This window comes from Apium graveolens, chromosome 5 (genome assembly GCF_009905375.1).
Source record: "Apium graveolens cultivar Ventura chromosome 5, ASM990537v1, whole genome shotgun sequence".
NCBI classification, from domain to species: domain Eukaryota; kingdom Viridiplantae; phylum Streptophyta; class Magnoliopsida; order Apiales; family Apiaceae; genus Apium; species Apium graveolens.
The window spans coordinates 259,037,709-259,048,131 of NC_133651.1; positions in this window are offsets into that span (position 1 = coordinate 259,037,709).

Here is a 10,423-nt window from a genome sequence, read left to right on the forward strand (position 1 = left end):
AATGGAGCAATTAACCACCATAGATATAGCTTGGTTCTCATGCGCCACTGTCCTCACCATATCTATGTTCCAGAATTCACTAAGAACATCCAAGTACAGTACTGGATTTGCAGTTAGAGCACCTGCAAAGTATGTCTCATAAAGGAACTTCACAAAATTCATGAAGCTATCAGGAGCTTGATTTGCATCTATAATATTAAAATAGTTGGTGCCCTCCTTTGGAATTAAAGGCCTTGTAACATCCGGGAAATATCGTGTAATTATTTTCATCAATATATAATTATTATGTGATTATTATGTGAATTTCAGTAAATTATCTGATGATAGATAATAATATTTGGATGTTTATATATGATAAAATGTGAGTATGTTAATTTTAATATGTCTAGAATAAAATATAGATAATTAAGGTATTTCTTCTGATAATTTTTGGAGGGTTATATGATTTTATAATGATTTATGAATTTATTAAATACTTTCTGAATAATTACAAAAATGTTTTATAAAGCCGGGAATTGTCCAACTTCAACCGTTTTTACTTTTTTACAACCCAAAACTCTTCCAAAAACTCCTTCCTAACCTAATTTGATAATTCCGGATATTTTCCGTGTTTTGACTTTTTCGATCCGGATTACGGTTTGACCCCTGCGCAGCCCGGCGCAAAATTTTTGATACGATAATCATTTTGATAAATCAACAAAACCCGTATTCTCAAAAGACGGGATAATATTACATTATTTTCGTATAAAGTGTTTTATAAAAAGCCCGATTTGAATAATTATCCAATACGGGTATCAAATCGGATCATTTTTACAGTTACTTAGCGGCAATGTAACTAATTTATCGATCTAATACGATCCAACACGAACCAATATTCCATAAATATAAATAGCCCTTTTCTTATTTTATTTTATTCGTATAATCATAATCAGTCAGTTAAAATCGATAAAATACAGAGAAAACCCTAATTATTCGTTACGTTCTTGAAAATCAAACCCTCGAACGAAAGCGTTATCTAACTTCGATTCAGGAGTGCCATATATCAAATCTAAGCTCTCGAAAAATAATTTCTGAATCAATCAACCATTTTAGTGTAGAAATCAAGGTGATTTTCTTATTTATTTATTTTAATTTGAATTATTTGATAATTAAAATATGAATTTTTGTTCTTGATGTTGTTTGTGTGATTTGATGCTAGAATCATGTAGATCTTTTCTTCCAAGTCATTTTGATATATTATATGATTAATTTGGAGTTCAATAACATATAAAAATTTGGGTTTAATTATTGAATTAATAAATTAGGGTTTATAACTATGAATGTTCTTAATTATATTTGGGGCTTTTTTATTCAAGGGTTATTGATTGATTTGGATAATTGGAAAAGCTTCCTTATGTAATTTACAACCGATTCGTATATTTAATTGCATCAAACGATCCCGAGAAGTTATGAATCGAGTTCATGGGTTTTGTATATTTTTGATTCGATTTTCTGAGTTTATGATTTATTGTTTTTTGATTCTGATTATACGAGTATATTATAGAGGCTACGGCTTTATTTTGCAACCAGAATCGTGGTTTTTAGTTCAAAATTTGCTGAGATTGTGTGCTGGCCGAAGAAGTCGCTGGACTTCTTCGAGCTTTGATCGGGATTAATAAAATCATGTTTGTTGGCTGTCGCTCTTGTTGTGTTTGTATTTATGGGATTTCAGGGAACGATTTTGGCTAAGAAACGCAACATTACCCCCTTGAATTGGGACTGATTTGATCCTAGGAGGCTCGCCGGATTTTCGGGTCGGCCGGAATCTGGTGAACGTCCGGCGACCTTCAAACCCGGTTCGTTCCTCGCAACCCGATGTTCAACCCAGTTTCGACCCGGGTTTAATCCCCAAAAGCCTAGTTTCCAAATCAGATTTCTGTTTCTCCATTTTCTTTTTATTAATTAATTCAAAATTCAATTCTTTTAATTTTAAAAATTCCAAAATTCACTATTTAATTTCTGAAAATTATTTTTAATTTAAAAATAAATCTTAATTAATTAATTAATTAATATTAGTTGATAATGAATTATTTAATTAGTCAATTAATTTAAATATTTATTGATTAATTAATTTAATTAATTATTAATTAATTTTAATTGATTATTTAATTAGATTTAATTATTTATTTTAGACTTAAATATTCCAAAAATAGTTTCGAGCTTTTAAATATTTTTTAAATTGTTTTAAAGGCTCGATAATTATTATTAAATTATTTTAAAGTCAGATTCCGGTGTTCAGACTCTATTATTTAGTTATAAAATGATTCGGAGACCCGTTTTAATTCTGAAAATTGTTCAAAAAATCATAATAAATCAAAAGTTCGTCCGTTTAATACGAAACGAACGCCTCTAGACTCGGAAAAATATTTTGCTTCTATTAAAAATATTTTCGAGACCTAAATTATTTTGTATCAAAAGGGCGCTTGTTTTATGAATCATTCTGAGTCGGTTATTGATCGATAAAGTAATCTTTTTGACCCGATTTCAATTCTAAACGTATCGAGACCTATCTTTTGACGATTCAACTTCTGTGCTACATGAATTATGTGACTATGTGTTATATGAATAATATGATGACATGCCATATGTGTACGTGTTATGTGAATTATGAGTCAACGTGTCTTTTAAACGTTATCTGATCAGAATATGATCCTTATCTGTTATTATCGGATGGGTAGACGATAAGAATAAGTGTAAAATAGATAATTATACAATGTCGATTAATTGGAATAGTATTCTCTTATGATGGATACACCTAGTTCGAGGCATTCAAAGCCAGACAGAGATTGTAAAAGTAAAGCCTGATTACGTATAGTAATGAAACGAGTAAATTCAGATTAGAGATAAACCAGAAATGGTGATTGACAAAAAAGGTCAGGTAGCCTGTCAAGGGAAATACAGATACATCGGGAATGTATGATATGGCAGATAAGTAAAGATCAGAAGGTTATCAATTGAGGCAAGTATTCCTAAACTTTCTTCTAAAATACTGCAAATATTTCTTTATTCCTATTCTAAATTCAGAATAGTTAAATGTTATTATATTTTGCTGCAATTACTCTTATTTATGCAAGTACCTCTTTGATCTTGTTCCTTGATTATCGATTGATCTCTTGAGAAAATAACCCGAAAATACCCATTATTTCGGGTTATTTGCGAACCCGGAATCAGGATATTTTTATATCAAAGTGATTTGACATCAAAATACTTCACAGACTGGGTGGTTACGATGAGGGCCAGGAATGAGCTGGACCCTAAGGGCCAAAGATGGCTAGTCCCTTGATTATTAGGCCACAGTGCCTGGGTACCCCATATTTTGGTGGGTCTATGCAGTTGGGTATAGATCCGCACTATATCCTGACTGATCAGCATGTTATAGTGCATATGTTGGTTTCTAGTGTCCAGTCTAATTTATTATTGATCGCCATCAACGACATTCCTTCTTGAATAGTTTATGATTACAAAATCAAACAAATATTTGATTAAAATAGATGAATGAGTGAAACGTTCACTATTCTTTTACAGAAAAATGTGATTTATGATTAAAGGACAATAAGGACCGATGTTTTATTCGCTCAACTGTTTTAAATAAATAAAGATGTTTTGAAATCATTTAAAAATTGTTTCCAGAAGTTTTTTTGATCTGATAACTGGAAACCATTTATGATACTTGCTGGGCATTTTTGGCTCACTCTTGCTTTGTGAATTCTTATTTCTTTCAGTATCAAATGAGGACAAGGGTGATTAACGCTGATTAGAGACAGCAAAAGTGGAGAGTGTCTAGCTGAAAGAATTCAGAGATATCAGAGTGAACAATATGAGGAATTTAGTAAAGAGGTAATGAAATTGTATTTAGATATTGTAATTTTAGAAGGTTAGATTCTTGTTTCATACCATAACCTGTAAGTGATCCGGAATAATGAGAGGTAATCTGTATATTTATTTTAATATACAGGTTTATATTATTTAAAGTTGTTTAGTGACACCCAATCCTAACCCCGAATTTGGAGATGTTACAGTTGGTATCAGAGCCACATGTTATTGGTCCCTGAAATAAGAATAGGTGGAAGCAAGATAGGATTAACAGGGCATATAAGATAAGGAAGACCTTAAGTATACTCATTTTGAGTTCGAGTTGTGTGTGAATTATGATTAGCGGATCCGATATGGATTAGTAAGATAAAATATTGTTAAGATAAATGGAAGGCGAGTATATTGACGATATAGATATATTGAGTTCCCAGATCCTATGATTGTTGTTAGGGCGAAAACACGCGCTAATATTCACGCAAGTATACGCGTTCGCAAGTAGTATAAGATATAAATCAGATTCGTTCCCACAGAGACTGGTTTAGGTTAAGTTCAATTTATGCACCTATGCAACAATGTATGGTTATCGCTCAATGCTAAGAGAAATAAAAAATTGGGTTTTTATTAAACTAGGAGATTATACTAAATAACATTAACTAAGAGAATTGAGGTTGAATTACTATATATGACAAAACATGGGATTCTAACTTCACTACTACTTCATTCAATAGCCTTCTCGTTCTTAACCTTAGCATGTGATGGTGAGGACACTAATCAGATAACACGAAACTGATAAACGCCAACTTTCGTTGCACGAGTACCATTCTACCAGACATCCACAAAAGAGATAGAAGCTGAATAGGCACCAATTATATTGAGACCCTATATGTCTATAGAATTTGACAACATAACGGTTTAAGCACAAGTTATCTATCTTGATTACATAGGGCAAGTAAAACGATTAGAGTTACCTACTAATCATGCATACACATACATGAACCTATGTTATCATGGCAAGTTCTAAACCTCTATATTCACTGTCGCTTCAATAGAGATTAACACGCTATCTTATATGTTAGCTACGCACATAAGACGAATAAGCACAACCAATACTAGGATATCAATCAATCACCACACACCAAGATATCGAAACAATTAACTATAGAAATCCATAAGTAAATCCACTAGAACCCCATGACAATGATTAGCCCATAATTGAACTCATCATCACCATGGGTTCCAATGAAAGCATGGTATAAAACAAGGTCTTAATAAATTGAATAATAATTAAAGTACGAATAAACGAAATCTAGGTTCAACAAGAATGAAAACAAGCATCCAAAGTTACAACTAATTCAAAGAATCACAAGTTGAAAACAAGATCTTCTTTTTCAGAGTTGTTCTGTGCTTCTAGGTCTTCTCCTTGGTATCCCAATCTTCCCGGATGATGAAAATCCTTTTTTTTAAGTATATATACGCCCCTAGTGGACCTGGACCCTTAAAATCGTCAAATTCCACTCAAAAAGGTTTTTTCAGCGAAATCAGCGACCAGCCGCGCCCTGAGCGGCCGCTCAGCTCTCCTGAGCGGGCGCTCAGCTCTCCTGAGCGGGCGCTCAGCTATTGTCTGGAAAAATTTCTGATGAATCTTGTTTTGGCCATAACTTGAGTTCTACTCGTCAGAATTAGGCGATTCAACTGCCCACGCGAAGCTAACGAGATTCTCTACAACTTGAAAATTTCCTTGACTTCCAATTATGATCACTTTTCATCATATTTCCTTTAAAAGATCTTTTCTTCATTTAACTGATACCTGGAATGCAATAACACAAAAACACATCAAAATACCAACAACTTGAGTCCAAAACACCAATTTAAGCTTGTAATAAAGCATTCCAAGTGGATATAAAATCCACTTATCAGTTGTGAAGAGTCGACATCTCGACGGAAAATGGGTAAATTACCTTGTTTTATGTGGTTTTAAAGAAAAAAGAGATTGATTCGCGTGAGAATTTTGTATAAAGAAAGATAGAAAAGGTTTAGTATGATCCAACTTAGAATTATGTAGTAGGACAAGCTTCAGACTGGAGGTAACGAGTTTATTAAAGCTGATGAAGAGCCAATGTTGCAAATTTCATAGGCGCGATCATTGCGAGAAGTTTCTTATCACTTTTCGGGCTCCGCGCAAGGAAGGGCATCCGCCACATTAGGTATACTTAATATTAACAAGAAGATACGACGATAAAAGCATCAAAGGCAGCACCTCATGTTAACATTGGAATTAGAACTACGAATAAGATAAGATGCAATGGTAAATGCAGTTCTCGTCAACTAGTGAAGGCGAAATGGATTCAATAAATAGCAGGAGAGATATTGAAGTGGATGGACCCTTAGACGGTCGTTTCTCCAATTAGGCACCTTGTTGTGGTTGAAGAGAACAACAACCAACTCATATAGTAAGGGCGACCAGATGTTTGATTTTCAAAATTTTAAAACAAGTTTTTGAAAAAGATTTTTTTAACAGAATTTCTAAAAGATCTTTACACAAAATAAGTTTTGAAATTTTGGTTGTCAAATTACTATTTGAGTTCTTGTTGTTATAAGTATTAGATTACCCGAAAGAATACTTGATCCAACTCAGTATTGTTAGTTCAGAGGGCCAAGTAGACCCACTAATACAGAGAAGTTTAAAAATTTCCTCGGAAGAAGAGTGCAAACCTTGTTTAATAGTATTAACAATCGAATCAACATGCGGAAACATTATTTATTCAATCTATGGAATTATTAAAGTTTAAACTGGGTTCGTTGCCCTAAAAGAAGCGAGGATGATTGAAGAAAATGGAGGAATCTTCCAGACAATTGAAGGAGAATAATATTTCGACGGAGTCGAGGCGTTGCAGGATCAATGGTTACGCTACCCCACCTGGAAGAAATTAGAAATTATGATTATAAATTCCGAAAGAACGTGATTATGGTCGAACTACTAAAGTATCAAACATGGAAGCTTGACATTAAATATACAAAACCTACATGGCAGGGATGAAGCAAGAAGTTAAGACGGCAAATTCAACGAGAAGACAATCATGCTCAGATTGTTAAAATGTTAAAGGTATCTCCAGAAGATATTCCGAATCTATCATCTAACGTGGATCTGGAATATGTTACTCGAACGAACCCTAAAAGTATGCATAAGAGAAACGTAGATGGCGACCAACGGTGTCATTCTTTTCCACGACTGCGTATACTCTTCTTGATTCTCGAATACGTGTGAGCTTCTCTCAGTGATAAATATATGAGACAAGAAGGAAAGAAAATTTATTGTATCCCTTTCAAATTATTTCTCTTCTCAGAACATTTTTTTTGAACGAGACAAGCAGTATTATAATGTGACGCTCTGTCGAAATGACGAAGAGTCTGGTGGGATGCCACCTAATCATGTGATGTAAGCCATATAGTATGAAAGACTGGCCATCTTGAGTACAGATATGGTTGTCTCATTCATATCTAAATCATCATTCATTTTTTTCCTCTTTCATTATGACTTATTGATTTATGGATCCTTCCGATTGTTTCCTTGTACTATTATTCTTTACAAAGGGTTTCCAATCAGAATCATATACACAAATTCTTTTCTTGTATAAAGTCTACTCTTTGAGTGTTCTAAAATAAGTAAAGTAACCTCGTGTAGCAGATACAATTACTTGTTGAGTCTAAAGATGATTGCAAGCCAATAAATGGTGGACATATGCGAATCATTATGCCAATAACGCGGTTGTCACGACGACATCAAATCAGAAGCGAAAATCTGTATACGTGATACGTTCCAAGTCTGAGATTTTGGGCGTGAATTAGAGTAGTTATCAAATCGCATGAGGTAAATTAACCATAGAAATAAGAAAGTAAAGTTGGGTACATCAGACGAGGCAAATGATTGACGGGACAATAGAAGTAGATGAAAGAATTCTTAATATTAACTAGACAATCGATTAATACATTGTGAAGATAAAGCGTACCTCAATCATGTGGAAGATACTTGTCATGAAGATTCAAGATTGAAGAAATTCTAGTTACAAAAAAAATTTAAGCGTGTTCTTCAAAGAATTGTTAGGATGTTCAACTCAAGTAAGTGAGTTATGGTAAATTTGACGCTCATAGCTAGGCCAGCAACGAAGGTTCTGTATAGAAAGATATAGGTGGAAATGAAGAAATGGGGATCCAATTGCGAAATTTCTTAAGAATTAATGCTTTGAAACTAAATGAATTCTTACATATTATGATAATATTGGTTGAGACCATGTGTTGGTTATCATAAATTAGACAAGTTAACTAATGAAAAGGAGCGTATATTCTCAAGGGTAGATGATTTGTTTGATCGGTTGAAAGATGCAGTATAGGTTCTTAAAAGCATCCATATACATGTATGAGCTGTGGAAAATAAGATTAAAAAGATTTCTTTAGAATGGATTTATGAACAGGTATAAGTGATATGAATTGTTAATTAGAGAGCTTGAAAAAAAATGATGAACTAGAAGAATCCTGGAATAAAGTTTTGAGAAACAGCTTTTGAGAAACAGCTGAATAATTTTATATTCATTAGTGGAGTTCTGAGATATTATAAAAGGATTGATGAAAGGTATGGTTATACTAATCATTGTTTATTTTTCTTAGTTCGATTAAAAGACGTATGTTATGTTAGTTAGTAGTATATGTGGTTATTAACATGATATGTTCTGAAGTATGATGAAACGATGAGTTTGGTTGATGGTGGTGGATTGATATGGTTGTTGGCTGTTTGGCTAATTGTTGGTGTCGGCTTGAATCTGACGGGTAGTCAAGGATATAGAGAAGATGCTGCCCAAATTTTAAGAAATACCCTACTTAATGAGTATAGCTCATTAAGGAGCGATATTGAGAATCACTTGAAAACCAGAGATGAAGCAAGCGTTATTTAAATTATTAAGGATAGGTTAACTAAATCTAACCATTCTTTTATTAACGAATACTTTACTTGAGGAATAAGTTGATATTGCTACAAGGACATTTAGGTACACTATCAAATTCAAGTATGGATTAGAATTGATTGATATTATTATTTAATCTAATACTTTTGGACAAAAGTAAAGTGAAGAATTTGATGAAACATTTGTAAATTAAGATAGGGATTGCATCCCGGGAATATGATTAAGTACCGAGGGCTAAAAGAAATATCTAGTGCCCAGATATGAAAAGAAAATAGGGGAAATTTTCAGTTAAATCACTACTAATAGGTTATCCCAAACCTAGTCATTCTCTTTTATTAACGAACAAATTTTCCAATAGTGGGTTGAAGAAATGGTGATACATCATCAGATCCAGGAATTGATTATAAATGATCAACACTATTTGATTGAAGATTTGCCATAAATATATTTAGAATACGGTGAATTATGTCGAACTAGAATAGTATACACCACTCCTAGATGAATGAATATTAAGTAAGGTAGAACTAAAAGAGAGGAAATTGGCTAAACATCGTTGACTCAAGGGATTCAAGTTACTTCAAGAATATAATAAAAGACCTAGATGTCAAAGAAGACTTTATGATAATATGACATAACGAAAAGAATAAACGTTATATGTGACTATACGTCAAGAGAAAGCATTACAGTTAGTTACGTATAAAAACTCATTGGAATCAAAATAAATGATAATATGGGTTAGAATATGCAGGTGATACCTCCAGGTTAGTAAATTTTCTCTACTCGATTGTGATTCAAGGGAATTAAGGTATGATGATACGATTGTGCGTTTATCATATCCAGTCGAGATTTTCTCGTTAATTCGTAATTCTGAAATAATTTCAAAAATGTTAGAAATCGAATACGCCATGGTTTTAGTATATCATTCGCAGATGGACAACAAGGTTAAGGGAATGGTTAAAGAGCCTCAAATGCGATCATGAACGATTACCAACTAGGTTAATTGAATAAAGAGACATGTGGGAATGAGGTTCAACAATCAGTGACTACTAGAAACATTCATGAGCACGAATTACTAGAATTAGAAAAAAAAGAGAATTAATATACGTTATGCTGGTCCTTTTGAGACAATAAAATAAGCAGGATAAGTGGAAATAAGTTGGCTTCACCACCATCTGTATAGCAGGTTCATAAGGTGTTTATACGTGTATATCCGGGAAAAGTAATTTGGCTCCATTATATATATAACATGGAAACTTGAGTTGAGTTATATGAGCAACTAATATAATAGGATGTCAGCAAGAGGCTATTGAGTAATGATTGATGTTGCGAGTTAAAATTAATGAAAAGTTGTAAGGTTGAGGGATCAACTTGAGAAAATTAAAGTGAGATACTTGAATGTATCATTATCTGATCTTTAGTGTGATTCTGAGGACGAAATCCTTTTAAGGGGGAAGGATGTAACATCCGGGAAATATCGTGTAATTATTTTCATCAATAAATAATTACTAAGTGATTATAATGTGAATTTCAGTAAATTATCTGATGATAGATAATAATATTTGGATGTTTATATATAATAAAATGTGAGTATGTTAATTTTAATATGTCCAGAATAA